An 18,532-nucleotide genomic window follows, 5' to 3' on the forward strand; every position below is an offset into this window, starting at 1 on the left:
GCCTTTCCTGGGCCTGATTGTGCAATCCCTGCAGGAACCTTCGAAATAAAATAGAAAAGGGACTAGGTTCTTATTCGGATGCTGGTGGCCATTTGTTAACATGTTTTAATGGTCACCGTCATCCAAAAAGGGACCAAGTCCCTTTCCCATGTTAAGGGTGGTGACCATTTCTTCATCGGGAGATGGGCTTGTGCATACCACGCTGAGCTGATCTTCCGATGATAAAAAATGAAAGAAAGATAAGCATCCGCACCCTGGTAAATCCTGGGGTGCGAATGGCATTCACACCTGTGTTGAGGCCCTTGCTTCGATCGGGCTGGTGGGCCAGTAAAGGCCATGTCCACCCCCCCACTGAGGGACTGAAAGCTACTGTGAGGAATTCGACCATCCGCACGGTGGGTGTGTGCTCGCCTGAGCATTTTTGAAATTTTAAATGAAATTTAATGATGGTGATCAACCTCTGGAAAATGGGTGGGGCTAATTCACACACATTTTTCTATGCTCACTGCATGACATACACATAGACCTGTGTACTATGGGTGGACACAGCCTACAGGTGCAGTCTCCCTTGTCATAGTTAGTTGTGATATGTCAGCCAGCATTATGCCATGCCATCTCAGAAAGGGCAGGGCCAAACCTTCCCCCTGCCATGGCCAGCCTAATTAACTAATAAAAGCTTCAATGGATCCGCCCTGTCCTTTGGATTAGCCCTGTAGCTGGTGGCAGCCTTCGCATACTAATCAGAGTTTAATTCAAACAGGCCCACATGGTTCTGGCTGCAAAGGCTAAGAAAGGAGACAGGAAACCCCAACATCCTTTCAAATGCGCTGTGTCAACCTGATGCCAGCTCCCACCTTCAGTATCGATTGATAGTGAAATGTCATGTCTATGACTGCGTGTTTACATTAGTCATCTCTACAGGGAAACCCCATTCAGAAGGTACGAGTATGTGGATTGACAGCGCCAGAAATTCTGGTCTCGCCGCAGCTTCAAGGGAGACCTCCCGCTTTAATCAGGAACCACAGGGAGCTCAATTAACCAGAATGACCCTTCCACAACAGGCAGGAAGATGGTTAGGACTTAGTTTAGCATGTTTATACCCTTTTACCTTTTCTGTTACAAAACACTCTGGTAATGACCTCACACATACAGGAGACTGTTGGTGTGGACCCAGGATTGGTTCATTAAGGTAGGCTTAGCCTACACAAATCCCTGTGCTCCATTTGGCTTTAAAAGAGGTCTGAGCCCCTCTTTTGGCAGATAATCGGAACACTTTGCAAGGATTAGCAAGAAGAACTCAGCATTAGACCCTGGCTGAAGTGAAAGTCGCCTTACATCTTCCGCCAGTGAAGGAAGGCCAGGAACTCCAAGAGGGAAGCAAGATCCTTCCCCTAAACATCTCCCGGGGAACAGCGGGAGATACCGAATACAGAGGACCCTCCAGCAGCTCCAGAACCGGTACACAGCCAGCACACAGCATGCCCTGCTAGGCTCTGCAGCAACCGTCCTAGGTGGGAAGTGCCAGAGAATCTCTGAACCAAACCAAGGACAAGCAGCTACCTGCAAAACTCTCCTCAGATTTCGGCTGTCCGCATTAAAGGACAACACAAGCCCAGTGAAGAATCTAGGAGTGCATTGACAAGCATCTACCAATGTCCGCCTTAAAGGACATTTTTGAGCCAGTCGAGTCCCTTGAGCTCCGACCGACTCCAGCGCTGACCGTTGTTATGCCGCAGTCACTTAAAGACTAGGGAGACTCCAGGACTGGGAGACAGAAAAGTGTGTTATTTGTATATGACAGCTGGACCTGATAAAAACATTATTGAGCAATTGAACAGTTAGGCTCTTTTAAATGAGGTAGTGCGTTGTTAGATAGATGGAGATGCAGAGTAACTCTTACACCAATAAAAAAACAGACTCAGGAAGTTGGAAAACATAATCTGTTTGAATCTCAATTGTCTAAAACAGGGAATACAACGGACATCAATGGACGTTTCACAGCATCATCTCAACGCATCACATAAAAAATAACACTTTTATAGGAAAAACTCGTCATGCGTGACGTCATACTACGTGGCAAACTAAGAAAACTTACTTGGTATTGTGATAGGTTTACGGGGAACATCTATGTATACTTTCTGTAGGGGATTCAATTGTGATTGGGTCTCTGTAGTCAGGTGGACAACTTATGCTCACCCCTAGTGCAAGTCATCCCTGACATTTGTTAGATACACAACACACCATTGGCTCTCAAACTATATGGCTCTTCAATACATGGCCCTCTATAATTGGTTAGCATGCTTGTACCCTTCTGGACTATTCGACTTGCTAGCAGCACGCAAGCTGGTACCCCCGGTGCTGGTGAGTGGACTTGACCATGCCTCCCCACCCAGTTAGCCCATCATCTATCATCACTCATGCCTTCTACCATTTGAATTGTCTTTGAACTTGGCCTTGCAAAGTATCACTGCTCCTGAGAATAGAAGGGAGTGCGAGCATGTTCTTATTTCAAGGCTCGGTGCAGCTTGCCCATTTTCTATTTCCATCTACCCCATGTGACAGGAAACCGTGTTTTAGCTCCTTCTCATTTAATGGTATTAAATGACTAAAACTTGGCACTCATGGTGTCTTTGCTTCGCACCTTAACAGGGGCTAGTCTCGCTTCTCACGTCTTTTGTATCTTCATAGGTAGATATCCAGCCTCAACCCTTGACACTGGGCCAGACAGCCTTTTCAATCCGTGCCCGATTTTCTGCTATTTTTCCTACTGTGTCACACTTTCAGCCCTTCTCCATCACAGGTCCTGGCTTAATAAAGTTGTGACATTGAATATCCAGATTCTATACATATATATATTGGTGGCACCGCCTGCAGTCTATTCACTACGTGTAGCCAGCCTTCATGATTACTTAGTCTACTTGTGTTGCAGCATCTGTACAGTTATAAAAAAACGGCTTGCATTTTTCTTCAGTGCTTTTCGGATATGCAATCTTCATTCCGCAACTGAAAGGTTACTCGACTCCATAAGGTCTACACATTCTCTTCTTTGGCATCTCTTCTTGGTGCGTAGTCTTCACTTTATGTGACGCCACCCATCTTCTTTTTCATTCATCTTTACACTTCTTCAGGGACCTCCCCTAAGAGATTGTCATCTCTCCGCGGGTACATCGTATAGGGATTTCGCAGTGGATAGCTGGTTTTGAAGATTCTTTGCGGTATAGGGATCATTACTGGTGGTATGCATGTCACAATTTCCGGCTTCCAACATATAGGCAAATAGGGGCGGGGCTTCTGGTAGAGGTATTTGGCTCCTCCTCTGCACACTGTTTTGCATTACACCTCATAATGGTGAAAAGCTGCCAAAAAAGGAATAATATCTTTTCCTGGCGTACACAGGTCTGCTAACAGCATTCAATATTGCATAATATCCCCATACACTGCAAATCACAGGGGGGTTAGATTTGTTGACAATACGCAGAAAACTAAGTACTTCCCAGTCCTGTAGGGTATAAACCAGTGGTATGTTATTTCCCTCCCCCTTTTATTTGTTTTGTACATTAAGAACTTGGATGTGGTGTACAGGAAGTCACTCCTGGGGACAGATTATACAAACTTTGCACATGTGCAAGTGCAAAACTGCACAGTATTATCACGTGCACTTTCAATGCATTTTTGTAGAAGGGCAAAGTTTGCCCAAGTGATAATACCATTCCACATTAGCAAAAGCAATGATTTTTGAACTAGGGCAATTTTTACCCTATTGCCTATACCATGTAAAATTGCACTTGCCATGGTGCAAAGATTTTTTAATATGACCCCAATGTTTTTTGCACTAGGGCACAGGTGCAAAGTTTCTGTAAGATGGCACCATGTTCTAAAAATTCAGGACAGGAGGACCCCATTATTTTTGTTTGCTAATGACGTCAGGTCCATTGCCAAAACTGATATGTCCTTGGTAAAGCCACTTATACGTTTTGTGCCAACCATGGGTTCACACTGAGCATCATTATATCCATCGTCATGCTGATCGTCAGCATAGGCACCCCAAAATAAATGTTACAATGAAGAAATAAAAGCAATGAATGAAAACGTTATCCCTATCATGAATGCCACACTGATGATAGATAAACTGGTACAGGCCAAAATGGCAAATGTGTTAAAATTACATGAATAAGTCCAGGTCACTATAATAATAGGGAGCAAGTACTAAAACCTTATCCCAAATGTGAAACACGAGTGCACAATGACACAACCACTGCAACACCTCCAAGGCCATGCCTTGTTCTGGTCCACACCGCTCACACGGCCCGGACCTGGGCACCCATAGCCATCACCTTTCTGCCCGGGCAGGGATGGGGCACAGCTGATTCTACTGGACTTGTCCCATCTAGCTCCGGGGCGGGCAGCTGAGAAGCCACCATCACCTGGGCTGCACCATTCATCCTGGGGCTGCATCCTCATGGGTGGCACCACACATGTGGCCCATGGCTGTCACTGTGTGCCAGTAAGTGGATGCTCCAATGCCTTGGGAGACCGCTCAAAGCCACAATGCCCCAGATCCACAGCCTTCAGCTGCTCCTGCTTGCCTCTCCAACTGCTCGCTCTCTTTTTTGAGTACTATAACGGTTTTTCCCTCGGCCAAGAAAGGCCAGTACATTGTCTTGATCAGGGGTGACCTAACGCATTGTCCATTGCCGCTAACCATTCTATATATTCCCTGTCAGGTGAGTTGGCAGTTCCTGCAGATGGTGAGCAAGATAAGTACAGTGAAACACAGTGAAGTACCTAAACGTGCTTACAGTAAACTGTTTGAACAACCCCCAGTGTCGATATGTTTGTATTTATTTTTCCCTACAAGTGTCAACAATCAATGTCACCCACACTTAGTTGGGCCCTTAAAGAGTAAGAGACTTGGAGAGTATTGGACTGATTTTAACCAAACCAAAAAAGGCGCATCTGCAACGCATGTTGCCTAATTTGTTTATTTGGTGCAAATCCATCACAGACCTCATTTCACCAAAATGCCAGGGGTAGTGGAAGTGACATCACATGACCCTTTACCACTGATGACATCACAGGAAGTTATGTAAGTTGACCCCGCCCCAAGTGACATCACAGGACGGGATGGCAAACGACCTTCAGATTTTTTAGATGCATCTAGCACCCGTGTTTACAGGTGCTCTCATTTCAGCCAGATTTGAGAACCGAAAGCACAGAGGCAGGCATGATTTGTCCACAATTACACATTTGGGGAATGCCATTTTCCAGATTCGACGTGGGGTCTTTATGTAAAACATGCATAATGCAGTATTTCTAACAGGGTAACTGAAATCTGTAACTCAGGCTACAGCTAGTGTATGAAACATCTATAGATCGATGGACACAGAGGTATCTATTATCTGTGGCGTTGCTGTGTTAAACAAGCCAAAAAAGCACTGACCTTGGGAGGAGTGTGCTGCTGTTTAACCAGGAGAAAAATGCTGCATGAGCAAGGCCTGAAAATTAAATCATTGACCAGGTTTTAGTATCCACAAAATTCCCTGGTTATAAATGTATATATGATTCAGCTACCACTACAATAGGAGAAACCTATTAGACTGGCGTGCGTGCACGGAGGGGAGTGCACCTGATAATGTTATCTTTGCTGGAGTGTAATACCTAGAAAGTTTCTTTCAATATACCCAAGACCCCTCCATAGTTTTTATTATCTAAGTGTAATACTGAGGGCCAGAGGACTTTTAAAAAAACACCATTTGATTTAATATCATTGCTGCACACATGCATTCATAGCACCACACAGTTATTTAAAATTGAAAACACCCACAAGTTGCTTCTCACCCGGGGACTCCCTGGCAGACTTCAAGGTGCACACTGCACACTACCCCTTTGTCAGACCAAGCTCTGCCCAATGGCGTAGCACACAATTCAGCAGCTCCCCTGCAGCCATGCTGTGTGCCCCCCGCCTCCAAGCTCCTTAGCAAAGCACAGGGCACGTTACAAACCCTGTGCCGGACCGGACCACCACATGTGTGCAATGTCCATGATGATTATGCTGCTGCACGGGCATGCACTACTGCAAGTGAAAGAAGTAAATATGTTTTTCAATCAAAGCTTAAATCTTTAACGTAACATATAGAGAAGGGGGCAGTTCCTGGTCCACAAATATACCAGCCACCAGCGTTGGCTAGTGAGTTGTTTTTTTGGAGGGTGTAAATATTTGCCACAAGTATGTGATTGCGACTGAGCATAGTGAGGGAGCCCAAACTAACGAAAATCGGTTGGGGGGATGGGTTCGGGGGTATTCTTCTCCCTCCCCAGAGTAAATGTTTTGAATAATGGGTTAAAATGGTGCATTACAAAGCACACATTCTGGGAAGATTTGGGTAAAAGGCCAACAATGTGGGTAAAAGACCAACAATCAGTTTTGTAGGGTATCACCAAAAGTGCACATGGCATTTCCCAATGCATTATCATGCCGGTCCCTGCAATATATGCCAGTTATAAAAACATTTGTATGCTGGCTGTGCCCATAAATTTCTATGCTGGCTCCACCAACATACGCTAGTATTCCCATATAAGGCCATACTTATGTTTGCTTTAAGGCGTTTTTCTATAGTATTGTTACTGGCACTGGGCACAAAACTGGCTCTGCCAATATATGCCAGTACTCCTATGTAAGTACATACTCCTGTTGGTTTGGTCACCATTAAAAGTGACATGTCACAATAGGAATACCTGCCCAAACTGGTTCCAATGTTAGCCAGTCTAGACTCATAAGAACACGTATCTTGCTTGATTCATCATAGATGCTCAGTTAATAAAAATTCATGCTACAGTGAAGAATATACAGGCCGCTACGCCAAAACATCAGCCTAGGGCTGATAGCCCTGCTTATCATGCTTGCTTTTTAAAGATGTGGAGTAATAAATGTCATGCCACAGTAAGCAATGGCTAGACTGACTACACCAAAATGCCAGTCTAGCCAGGGAATAGCACACATGAACTTGCCTTTGCCCACAAATACCAGTAAAACATGCAAAGACAATAACGGATGTGGCAAAAATGCTCCAGTGAACCCCAGTCTCCCAGGGCCTTACACATACATGCCTCCCCTTTCACTCACTGGTCACTCACCCATACATCTCCTCTCACACTTGCTCACACTGGATCCACCACACAGGCACACACCATAGCCCACCCAGAACATTCAAACACACACTACCACATGTATGCTCATTCACCCACTCGTCACTCACTCACACCTTCTCTAACATGCAATCATTGCATTCTCCACACAGGCACACATCCACCCACCCAGAACAAACAAAAACACGCCAACACATCCATACTCATTCACCCACCAGTCACTCAATCATACACCTTTTTTTACCTCCACACATTGCATTTTCTACACAGGTGCCGCACACACCCACCCACGCACAGAGAACATTCAAAAACACACCATCACATTCATACTCATTCACCCGCCAGTCACTGACACACACATTCTCTTAAATCCACTCATTACATTCTCTACACAGGCACACACCCATCCATGCATTGCATTCTCTACATAGGCAGACACCCGCCCTACCCAGAACATTCACAAACACACATCACATCACTTCTCATCACCCACCAGTCACTCACACGTTCTCTTTCATCAACTCATTGCATTTTCTATACAGGTGGGCACACACCCACACACCCACCCAGAACACTCACAAATACACATCACATCACTTCTCATTCACCCACCCACCAGTCACACCTTCTCTTACATCCACTCTTTACATTGTCTACATAGGCACACACCCACCCACCCAGAACATTCAAAAACACCACACAGCACTTCTCAGTCACCTACCAATCACTCACACTTTCTTTTAAATCCACGCATTACGTTCTCTGAGCACAGGCACACATCCACCCATCCAGAACATTTAAAAACACATAATCACATCACATCACTTCTCTTTCACCACCATTCACATACATACATCTGATACGCACTTCACACATGCAAAACACACATCACATTGCAAAATAAAAGCCTTCTTACCTTTTTCTTGCATCTTCAGGCCGTCCTTCCAGGTCCCCCTCAGCTCCTCTGTGCTGCTCACAAACAGGAACCAGGAAGCTGCGAGAGCTTCCTGGTTCCTGTGTGTGAGCTGCAAGGAAGTCGAGGGAGACAGGGTTGGAGCTGAATATGGTATGTAACATGTGCCACATGTCACGGTCAGCTCCAACCTTACTGAGTGCCTCCCCGGCCCAGCTTTCACCCTGATGGGTGACCACTGGGCCGGGGACCCACCATACCTGGTGTGGCGGCTTCACCCTGTGCCGCAGGAAGGCCTGCTACACCAGGAGCACCTGTTTTTATTTTGGGCAAAAAAATGAAAAATGTTTTTCAAACATTCTTTTTTTTAAAGTTAGGGTTGCAAGGGAGTTTCAGGGGTTGCAATGTGGCCCGGCCCCCAAATAACATCCCTGAAATCCATCCAAATGTTTTCGTGCTACAGGTGTTCAAAGAAAACACATTTTTCACCATGGGAAAATGAATGGGAGTAGACCAAAAACAGCTTTTTTCTTTTTTTCTTAATAGTGTTTGAATTGTTTAATACATTTCCACCAAAATATCCAGTTTGAAGGCGACCATGCCTAACATATTTTTGGGAAAAATGTCATTCATAGACGTCTAGTGAGTGAAAAGTTATCAGTCATAGAATTTTGGGAAAAGTCAATGCAAAGTGTTTCATTCTTGAACTACAAGGACGCAACTGCCACCCTGTAATATGTATATGTCAGACTCCAATATGAAAAGCAGAAAAGTGGAACTCTGTATGTGCTCCTGTCGTAACTGAACTGAATATCACTTTACTTTGGGCGAGCAGCTTGTGGTTCAGCAACAGTGAAGTAGAGAAAGGGAGCAACATGAAGCTTAGAGGACACCGTCTGCTGCTCGGATGTATGTCTTTACTTCTCTGCATTCACTTCCCCATCCATTCACTTCACATTCACTTCTCTATATCTTTACTTCTCCTGTCTTTCACTCCACATAGCATTCACTCGTCATTACACGGGGGGAGACCCCTGTACCCCTCTTCTTTTTTACACCATATTATACCACCCTGCCACCCGTTGTCCCCAACTCGAACCTTTAGCTAACATTAGCCACGTGCATTGCGACCTTCAAAATGTAAAGACACAAACAAAGTAAAGGCATGACACAGTGACCAGAGAATCCATTGCAGCAGCATGAGTGGGGCATGCAGTGTGCCAGGGTGGACTCTTGCAGACTTAAGGATGTAGAATGTGAAGCCTGTGGAGTATTTACTATGCTAAACATTCATCCATTTTGCGCACAATTGGTGCCTGCCTTAGCCTTCTACAACACCCCGTCTCTCTGCTTTCCATCGCACATGCGCAATGCCGTGCTTTCTTTCTCTCCTCTCTGTCCTTACATATCCCACCAGATCTTGAAAACAGCCAACACGTGAGTGTATTTCTGAGCAAATTGTATTATGCTCCCATATCGCAAATCAATTTGAAAATCATGCATCCTGTTCCCAGCACTGATGTTTCTAGGGTCTCTGTGCATCTTATCAAGCCTGTGGTTTCCGGCGGAAATTCCCTTTGGTGAGAAGATGTCAGGAAGATTGTGAGAATGAGACTCCTTTCGCCACATTCAAGGACTAGAGGAAGACAAGCGGCGCACTGGGGCCTCTCACTATTTATGCATTGTCTCAATTAGGGGACAGAGAAAGTGAAGCTGTGCGCACGGTCCTGTGTGGCCTTTAGTTTCTGGAAGGGTTGAGGAAAGACCAATAAATAACCGCAGATATCCCACTTCTACTGGAAGCACCATGCGCCTTAAACGGATGGCAGCCTGGCTTCCGTTTCCTGCAGGGGTGGACTGGCGAAAGGGAACTCGGAAGATTTCCTAGTAGGCCTCTACACCATGGGCCTCTCTTGTGGGGTAACCTATTTTGTTTTCAAATGTTCTCATAAGAAATGGTTGGGCTTGCTGAAAATGCGTACTATGGGGCCACTTTGAAAATGATTCCCAGGACCTCTTTTCATTCCCACTCCACCCACCCCTGGTTTCCTCCCTCACCGCACATGCAACTGGTTCGAACGAGGAATCCGTGCCTAAAAATCTGAGTGGCAGTGCAAGCCCGGGACATAAAATGGCCGCCACAATAGGATGCACTGAGAACATGGATGAAGGAGTGAACACAGCATGACTTGATTTTATCGGAAAGAAGCTTTCAAGCACACCCATCAACACGTAAAGAATGCAAGCACTGGGTCATTCTCCCAAGATCATAAACAAGGTGTGGCTGTGATCCCAGGACCCGGGATACGTGACATTCGAATCCAGGTTCTATGGTCTAAAAAGGTGTTCCACAGCTAATGGGTGCCATATGCGGGTGGCTAGAAGAGACAGCTAGTGACACCCAGTGACAACTATAGGCAGCCAGGGACAGCTAGAGGCAGCCAGAGATAGCCAGAGACAGCTAGTGACAGCTAGGGGCAGCCAGAGACAGCCAATGACAGCCAGAGACAGCTAGAGAAAGCCAGAGACAGCCAGAGACAGCTAGAGGAAGCCAGAGACAGCCAGAGACAGCTAGTGACAGCTAGAGGCAGCCAGAGACAGCCAGAGACAGCTAGAGGAAGCAAGAGACAGCTAGAGGAAGCCAGAGACAGCCAGACGCAGCTAGTGACCGTCAGTGGCAGCTAGAGGCAGCAAGAGACAGCCAGTGACAGACATCACTACCCCAGTGTGCTTGCTTCCAAACTCCTATGGGTTGCGTTGAAACCACAGTGATGTAGCTAATCGGACTTTTTTTGCCTTTTGATGTACAGCTTTCTTATTATTTCCAGACATTGCTTTGAGCCTGGTATTTATCTCTGTAATAATCTACAGTAGTTCCAACGTTCATTAGGGGTCAAATATCCCACGATGTCACTTACTTTACTGTTATGGGCATGAATCAGGGGTCGGTGTTTGGTAACTCCCCCGAATTAAACTGCAGGCAGCACAATTATCCTAATAGCAGCACACGGCAGCTTAGGCACAGTAGGATGTGTACGTGTGATGCCTTATTGAACAGTTTCATTTGGCTTTTGATTATTAACCGGAGAGCTCTTCCGCCGCATGCGGAACCCAGAGTTACGGTAACGAGACGCTGCTTTCTGATGGTCTCAGATTAGGGCGTCTGCTTCACAGCTTTTCGCCTGTCTCGGATATATTTAATCTTAATTGAGCCTTCTGGCGTGCACTAGAGAGCAGCGAAAGCAGGGCCCTGGACTCCTGTGCACACACTGGCGAAGCTTCGAATGAAGTCAGGGGCCGAGCAAATAACGTCGCATCTGAACATTTCGTTTCCACTAAGTACCAACGGTGAAGAGTGGCCTTAACTGAGCATGTGGGACAGAAAGCGGTCATGGACCGGGACTGGGTCTTGCACAGCGGGCCTTCTGACAGAAGAGGCTCGGAGTTAGTTGGTAAAAAGGAGGGAGAAGATGCGGAACTTGACATGTTGGGGCTAAGAAGATTCCACGTGAGGCGTGCTGAGCATGTGCAGTGTTTTTTTTTTTGCCACACAGGAGCCCCAGCTGTTGCCATTCATTTTGGTTATTAAAGTATTCCACCCTATGCAAGCAAGTTGGACTGGGGTGAGGGGTAGAATGTTAGTATTAAAGGCGTGATGGGGTGTCCAAGAGATGGGCTGCTGCCGTTTGTGTGTATGGCCGGCTAGTATTTGTAGGGGAGTGTGTTAGTGAGAATGAGTATGTGAAGGGAGTCAGCTTTTGTGGCTGTTTGCCATGCCGCAGGCCCTAGATGCCATTGGGTCAGTGCATCTGTCCGGATCAGGGCACGAGTTCTTAAAAACCACGCATTGGCATTGCCAACAGTTTTGGCTTTTGTGTAAGCATGGGAGATGCATTTGCTAGGCACTGCCAAACCTGTACTTGTGGCGGTTAATGGTGGCAGCTGCAAAATGGTGCAATATCTGAGTACATAATAGCAGTCGTTGACAAGAGCATCTAATACCTAAACACAAGACAAAACTGTTGTTTTTGTCAGTGCTTGTAACCGGACTTCAGAAAAAGACATGCATACTGCTTACAAGCCAAGTGGCTGATGGCACACTTGATTAAGACCAAGGCTTTTAGTGGGCCGGGGTTAGCCGGAGGCAAGCCCCCGCAGTCTACAAAAAGGGCTCCTAAGCCGGGGCCCTGTCACGGCCCACCCCGACTAGCACCAGCCAAGCCGACACCTCAGGCAGCTTGTGTAGCCGAAGCGCTGAACAGTTACACAGACTGCCTGCAGGTGTCAGCACTTCGGAAGTACTGACACCTTCAGACAGTCATGGATTTGCGCTGCCAGATGACTCTGTACTCCGAAATACGAGGAGGGCTGGAGGGCGCAGCTCCCTCCTTTTGTTTCGGATGACTCTTTACTCGGAAACAAAAAGAGACACTGGGCCCTCCAGTCCTCCTCCTGTTTTGGAGTACAGAGTCATCAGGCAGCACACAGCCCTTTCATTCCAGGAGCCTGTGGTTTTTAACCACGCAGCACCTTGAATGAAAGGGCTGCCTGCGGCGCTTGAGAGCTGGAGCACACTGGTGTCACATCGTTGGTGTGCCCATGCCTGAGGGGCTGGGCGCACCAAAGGTAATAATGCGAGTACGCCCCAGCTGCCCTGATTTCAACATCACCCTCCCTCCCCCTATTTGGTGAGGGTGGGGCTCTCGTTGGGGGGCGTGACCTAAGTTAGGCCATGCCCCCTTATGAGAGCCCCCCTAAATTTAGCATCCCATTTAATGCACTGATTAAGGCATTGTTATAACACCAGTTGTACATTTAACGCTCCAATTAAGCCATTCACTCTCATTAGACTGCTTTGATGTAACACCGGCAGGCACTTCATTTGCAAAGTTTGATGTTACTGCTTGATAAAGTGAGCTTAAAGAGATCCCAGGTGGATGTGTTTTTGGCAGGGAGGGGCCGGGTCTGGGTGGGAAAATCCATAGTGATTAGCATGGGTGTGGCCAGTCAATGGGTGGGTAAATAAACAAACAACACCTACAAGCTTGGTGCCCCTCCTCATATCCTATCTGCCAGCTAGCGGCTGTCCAATGCAATAGTTTCGAATTATAGCCACCTAATAGTCAAAACTAAAAAGTAGGGGTCTCTGACACACTGGTTAGCAAGTGGCGTCATAGGAAGTGAACATTTCCTTAAGTTAAATATGGAAATTTCATGCAACTTGTGTTTCACAGTTGATTAAAGAATTTGAGGCAAATAAACATTTGCCAATAGAACACATTTTCCTTTGCATTGCTGGCTAATTATAAAAACGTATCCCGCAAACGTACGCACCTTTTACATCTAAGAATCCTGACAAAGCATATCCTCTTGGCAGGATGTCAATATGAGACACGTCAGTGCGTTCTTGCATGTGATTTTTCTGGTCTTATGGTTATGTTTCTTGTCCTACAGCTGCACAACTAGTGTTTGACTCCTCATGGTGGCCCTTCTAAGTGGTTCAACAAATTGTTATTTTAAAAAAGAATTCTTTAAACACACGAGGCGGACGGCGTCCGCCCACTAACAAATGTGGGCAGATGCCGTCCACCTGCATGGTTCCATGAGGCGTGCCCTGGTCTTGACGTGAGTCCTATCCAGGGTCCGGGGGGATGTCTTTCTGCTACTGGTCTGTTATATTTCGACTTCAATTGCAATACGAACAAGTAATGAGACAGGAAGCCATAATGACACGGAGCCCAATGAACCAGCTTCCAACCCTTTACTAATCAAGGCGCGAACTGTCGCCAGTGCAGAGAACCCGCCCAAATCAGAACACGTGGGTTGAAGCCCACGTATGTAATAATAGAAATAGGACATTACATCTCCCCCTTCCTTAACACAAAACCTGGGGGTCCATTAGTTCATTTATTCTATCCACCTTGAGGGTCTGCGTATCACTCTTTGCGAGGGGCTGTGAGTGGGTGGAGCGCCACTCACAGTGCAATCACTGGCGCTGTCATCAGCATCTCTGTCTTCTTCTCTGTACTCAGAGTCCAGCTCTGAGGAGTCCTCTTCTTCAGTGTTGTTGGTGCTCTCCTGGTTTCTGTCCCCTTCGAAACTTCGGAAGAATTATGAGTTCCGTGCGATGGTCCCTTGTGGGCTTGTGGCAGTTATCAGGGACCCTTGTATGTGTGTCACAGTCATTAGTTGAGGCTTAAATGCAGGACATCTTTGGCATCTTGTGACTGTCTTAACAGCATCTGGTCTCCTATCTGGATGTTGCAAGGTTTTGACCTTCTTCTTAGGTCGGCATATTCCTTCATCTTTGCTTTGCTCTCCTTGTCCTTTGTTTTTGCCATGTCGACTTGAGTGTCAGGAACAGCGGCATTTGGATTATGCGGTAGAGTGGTTCTTAAAACTCGTCCAAACATTAAGGCCGTGGGACATGTTCCTGTCGAGATGTGTGGTGTGTTGTAGTCCCTCAATAGAGTGCATATGGCCTGCATGAAGGATCCATTGTAAGTGAGCAGACTTGGAGGGTGCGCTTGAGGTTCCCCATGAATCTCTCTGACGTTGCATTGACCTGTGGCCATAGAGGCGTAATCTTGCGATGTTGAAAGCCAAGAGGTGTTCCGCAAACATGGCGAAGTCATGTTCGCGGAAAGGTGGGCTGTTGTCCGATTTCACTATGGATGGAATCCCATAGTCCGCAAATGTCTTGTCTAAGGCCGATATTACAGCTTGGGCACTGGTGGAGTGAGAGAAATACACCTCTGGGAATCTAGACATCTCAATGATTACCAACACATACTTGCCATTGGCCAGCGGCCGAACATGTCGACAGCCACTTCGTCCTATACTTGCGCCGACAATGATGACATCTTGAGAGGCTGTGGGAAAGTGCGTGGGGTGACTGCCTTGTACACGATGCACTTCCCTATTAGCTGTTCTACTTTCTCGTCCATCTGGAGGAACCACACCTTGGTTCTGAGTTGTTGTTTTGTTGATACAATTCCCCTGTTTCCCGGCTGTGCTAGTGCGAGTACTTGCACTTGCAGACTTGCAGGGATGACGATTCTATTTTCTTTTAGCAAGAGCCCTTCCAGGCATATGAACAGTGTGTGTCTAATTAGTTTGAAAGTGTGGAAGTGTCTCTCTTCAGTTGGGGACATGAGCTGTCCATGATTGATTTTGATGTGCCACTGACCTGACCTCAGGCATTCTTGTATTCTAAGCAGTAGGTGGTCTTTTTTCTAGGCTTCTGCTAGTTGAGCACTCGTGATAGATTTGGGGAGTGCATTGTTTATTAAGTAATGTATGTATTGGTTTGCTTTGATAGACTGGCGCTCATCATGAGCTGGAAGCGGGTACCTTGACAAGAAGTCTGCTGGGTTGTTGTCCTTCCCCACGTGGTGTATGATTTTGAAGGAGTATTCTTGCAGCCTGAGTGGCAACTTTGCAATACACGGTGGCATCTTAGCTGTTGGTTTGACATAGTTTGTGTTTCCAATGATCTAACTTTTTGTCTCGCCCCCGACATTGCGAGTCTTGCCTGCTCTTGTAGCGACTGGATTGATTGCTTTTCTCTTGGCGCCATCTGTCTCTGTGTGATGATTCACATGGGTCGCTATGGGAGCTGCGCCTCCTATTGGTGGGGGATTGCTGCGGATTTTGTTGTGAGCTTTCCCACCTGAACGGTGGTCATCTTGTCTCCTGGAATCTCTGCTGGTTTCCGCTGGTTGGAAGAATTTGATGTTCCTGCAGACTGATTGGAAATGATTCTCACCCCTGCATTTGTCACAGTGATGTCCTATGGCTGGGCATGGGCTGATGTGTGGGAAATTGTACCCGCATCTGTAGCACCTTTTCTGTTCTGCTGATTTTTCTGGTGTGCGAATGGGGCACACAGTAGCTGAAGATACAGACTGTGTGATTTTTATGTTGCCAAGTGATTCTGTTTGTAGTGATAGAGCAGAGTCTGCTCTCGCTAGCTAGAGGATTTCCACCAGGGTTCTGCTCTTTGGAAGAAGTTTCTTGCAGAATTTGGGAAACTCACAGCCTGCTATTGCCTGCGACTTAAGTGCTTCTTCTGTGGACTACCGGTCAACGTCACAATATTTGGTGCGTTTTCTTAATCGAATCACAAAATTGTCCATATTTTCTCCTTTATCTTGAGTGGTCGTGTGAAACATATTTCTCGCGTAATCTACGTTCCTCAGTGGTGCAAAGTAGTTATTCAGTGAGTCAGTTACCCCTTGAAATATGTTGGTATTGTTTTCTGGCATTTCGAATAAGATGTCTCTCACCACCGGGCCAAGAGAATGCATTAGGATTCCTCTTAGGCATTGTTCTTCTCGGACCCCTATAGCGTCAATATATATATGTAGTTTTTTGAGCCACCTAGCCCATCTGAGTGCCAGGTTACTGGTGTCCGAGATGTCAAAATGTTGCATGGCCTGCAATTGCAGAGCGTTCATGCCACCATCTTCCCTGAGCGTGGGTGTGCGAGTGGTGGAGCTGGTTTGTGGGCTCTAAGTGCTGCTGTCCGCCTCATTTCCAGACATGTTGGCGAGAACACAATAATAAATCAAGACCTCACCTTGTGCTCTGAAGGCAAACGTGACGCTGAATGTTCTTGCTCTGGGCCTATGGCTTGTGTAGGCCTCCTTGTTGCAGTGTTTCCTTGCTGCTGCTTCCTGTGTGGCATATGATTATCCTGTGAATCCTGGCAGGCTCTTCTGGGGTGAGCCAGAGGGTGTTTTGCCCCTCACGACCTAGTGCAGGCGCCTGAGGGCTGTGGAGGTGGTAGTCCTTCAATTGTCACTGTATGGCAGCACATGCAGGCTTTTGCACGCGAAATGCTCATTGTGAGTGGACCGCTTCAATCTGGCAGGGTTCCCGGTGTAATATGCAAAGAGTGCGTGCGTTTGAAATACAGGTGTGGTTGGCCTGCTATAACACGGCTGCTTCATCGTGCACTGAATGTGTTGGCATTATTTTAGGATAATGAAGTTGGGATAGGGTCATTATTCAACCAATAATGACCGATTCCAAGGTTTATACGGCTGTTAGCACATAGTGGCAGCAGCAATACATGTTTTGGAGTTTTGGTGGCGAAGAATCACATTTTAATAGTAGGTGAAGTAAACAGACACACTGAGTTAGTAAATTAACCAAGTTTACCAACTTGGCGATATCCATGTCTGTAAGGAGATCCTCCATCTTAATGTGTGCTGGTACTCTGTTGGCTGTAGGCTGACCCATAGGATACTTAGGTAGCATGAGGGTAGCTTGAGTCTGGTGAAAGGCATTGCAAGGTGATTGCCCCACGTTAGTGTGAGTGGTGGTGCCACCATCATACGTTTTTCATTGGAGTCGTTTCTGTATAGAGTGGGTCCAGGTGCTTAGGTGGGCCTCTGGCTGGGTGGGTGGTGGTGGATGGGTTCCCACTCTTTTACTATGTGCCTCATGTGTAAGGCATCTGTGTTTTCCAAACGTGCTTTGTTAGCATTGTTGGTATTCCTCTCCAACTTTAGCCTAACATCTCGAATGACAGCAAACGCGTGTGCTGTGCTTGGATAGGGATTAAGCATTGACAGGAGGCAACTGGTCAGGTGCTTGCGATTGATCCAATTGAAGGGAATGGCTGGTGCTGCAAGTGTAAGCTTGGCAGCGGCGTGCTGCTGAGTTCTGAGCTAGCTTGTATCTGTGCAATGCTTATGATATATGATATGATAGGTTATTTATAACACACTTAATACCCAGAGGTTTATAAGCGCATACCCGGGAATCAAACCTGTGTTGCTCCGTGTCATCTTGCTTCCAGGGCGAGCACGTTGCTGCTGAGCTATCTTCCCAAGACTAGGTGTGTGTATTACCATAGTCATCCTTTATGTGTTCCCCATCCTGCAATATGGGGTAAGGCTTCTGGGGTCGGGGGCATTCTTTAGAAGGCTCATGAGTTTCCTCTTGGGACTATAGTTATCATTGTGACATTGGTAGACTAGGGCTGGTGGGAATGGGATCTTTATGATAGGTGGGTGGTAGGAGCTGTATTTTATTACATGTGGTGTGATTTCTAGTAATTAGGTGGATTGCAGATGAAGACCTTGTGGTGCCCCATGGTTGTGGGGTGTTGATCTTCTGGTTGATATCAGTCATGTCTCTGATGGGATGTCAGGTTTAATTAGTTGTCGTAGCAGAGAGATAGAACTATCTGTTCTAGATGTGCTGTAGTTTGTTCTTAGCATGTAATTTGGGAAGATCTCTCTCTGCAGGCGTGAAATACCTGGGAGAAATGTAAGGTGGTGTGCTTGGCCTAGGAATTAGCATAAGCAGCACATATGTGTTTCTGTTTGTCCACCTGAAGTTTGACATGTGATGCCAAAAGAGTTTGATTTCAAATAGGCAGTTTTTCAGGAATTACATGTCCAACATTCAGCACATCCTTGGTGCCAAGAGAAGGCACTTCTTCAGGACCATTAATGGAGA

The sequence above is a fragment of the Ambystoma mexicanum genome, chromosome 6p (assembly GCF_040938575.1).
Source record: "Ambystoma mexicanum isolate Mex_15411 chromosome 6p, UKY_AmexF1_1, whole genome shotgun sequence".
In the NCBI taxonomy this organism is placed as follows: domain Eukaryota; kingdom Metazoa; phylum Chordata; class Amphibia; order Caudata; family Ambystomatidae; genus Ambystoma; species Ambystoma mexicanum.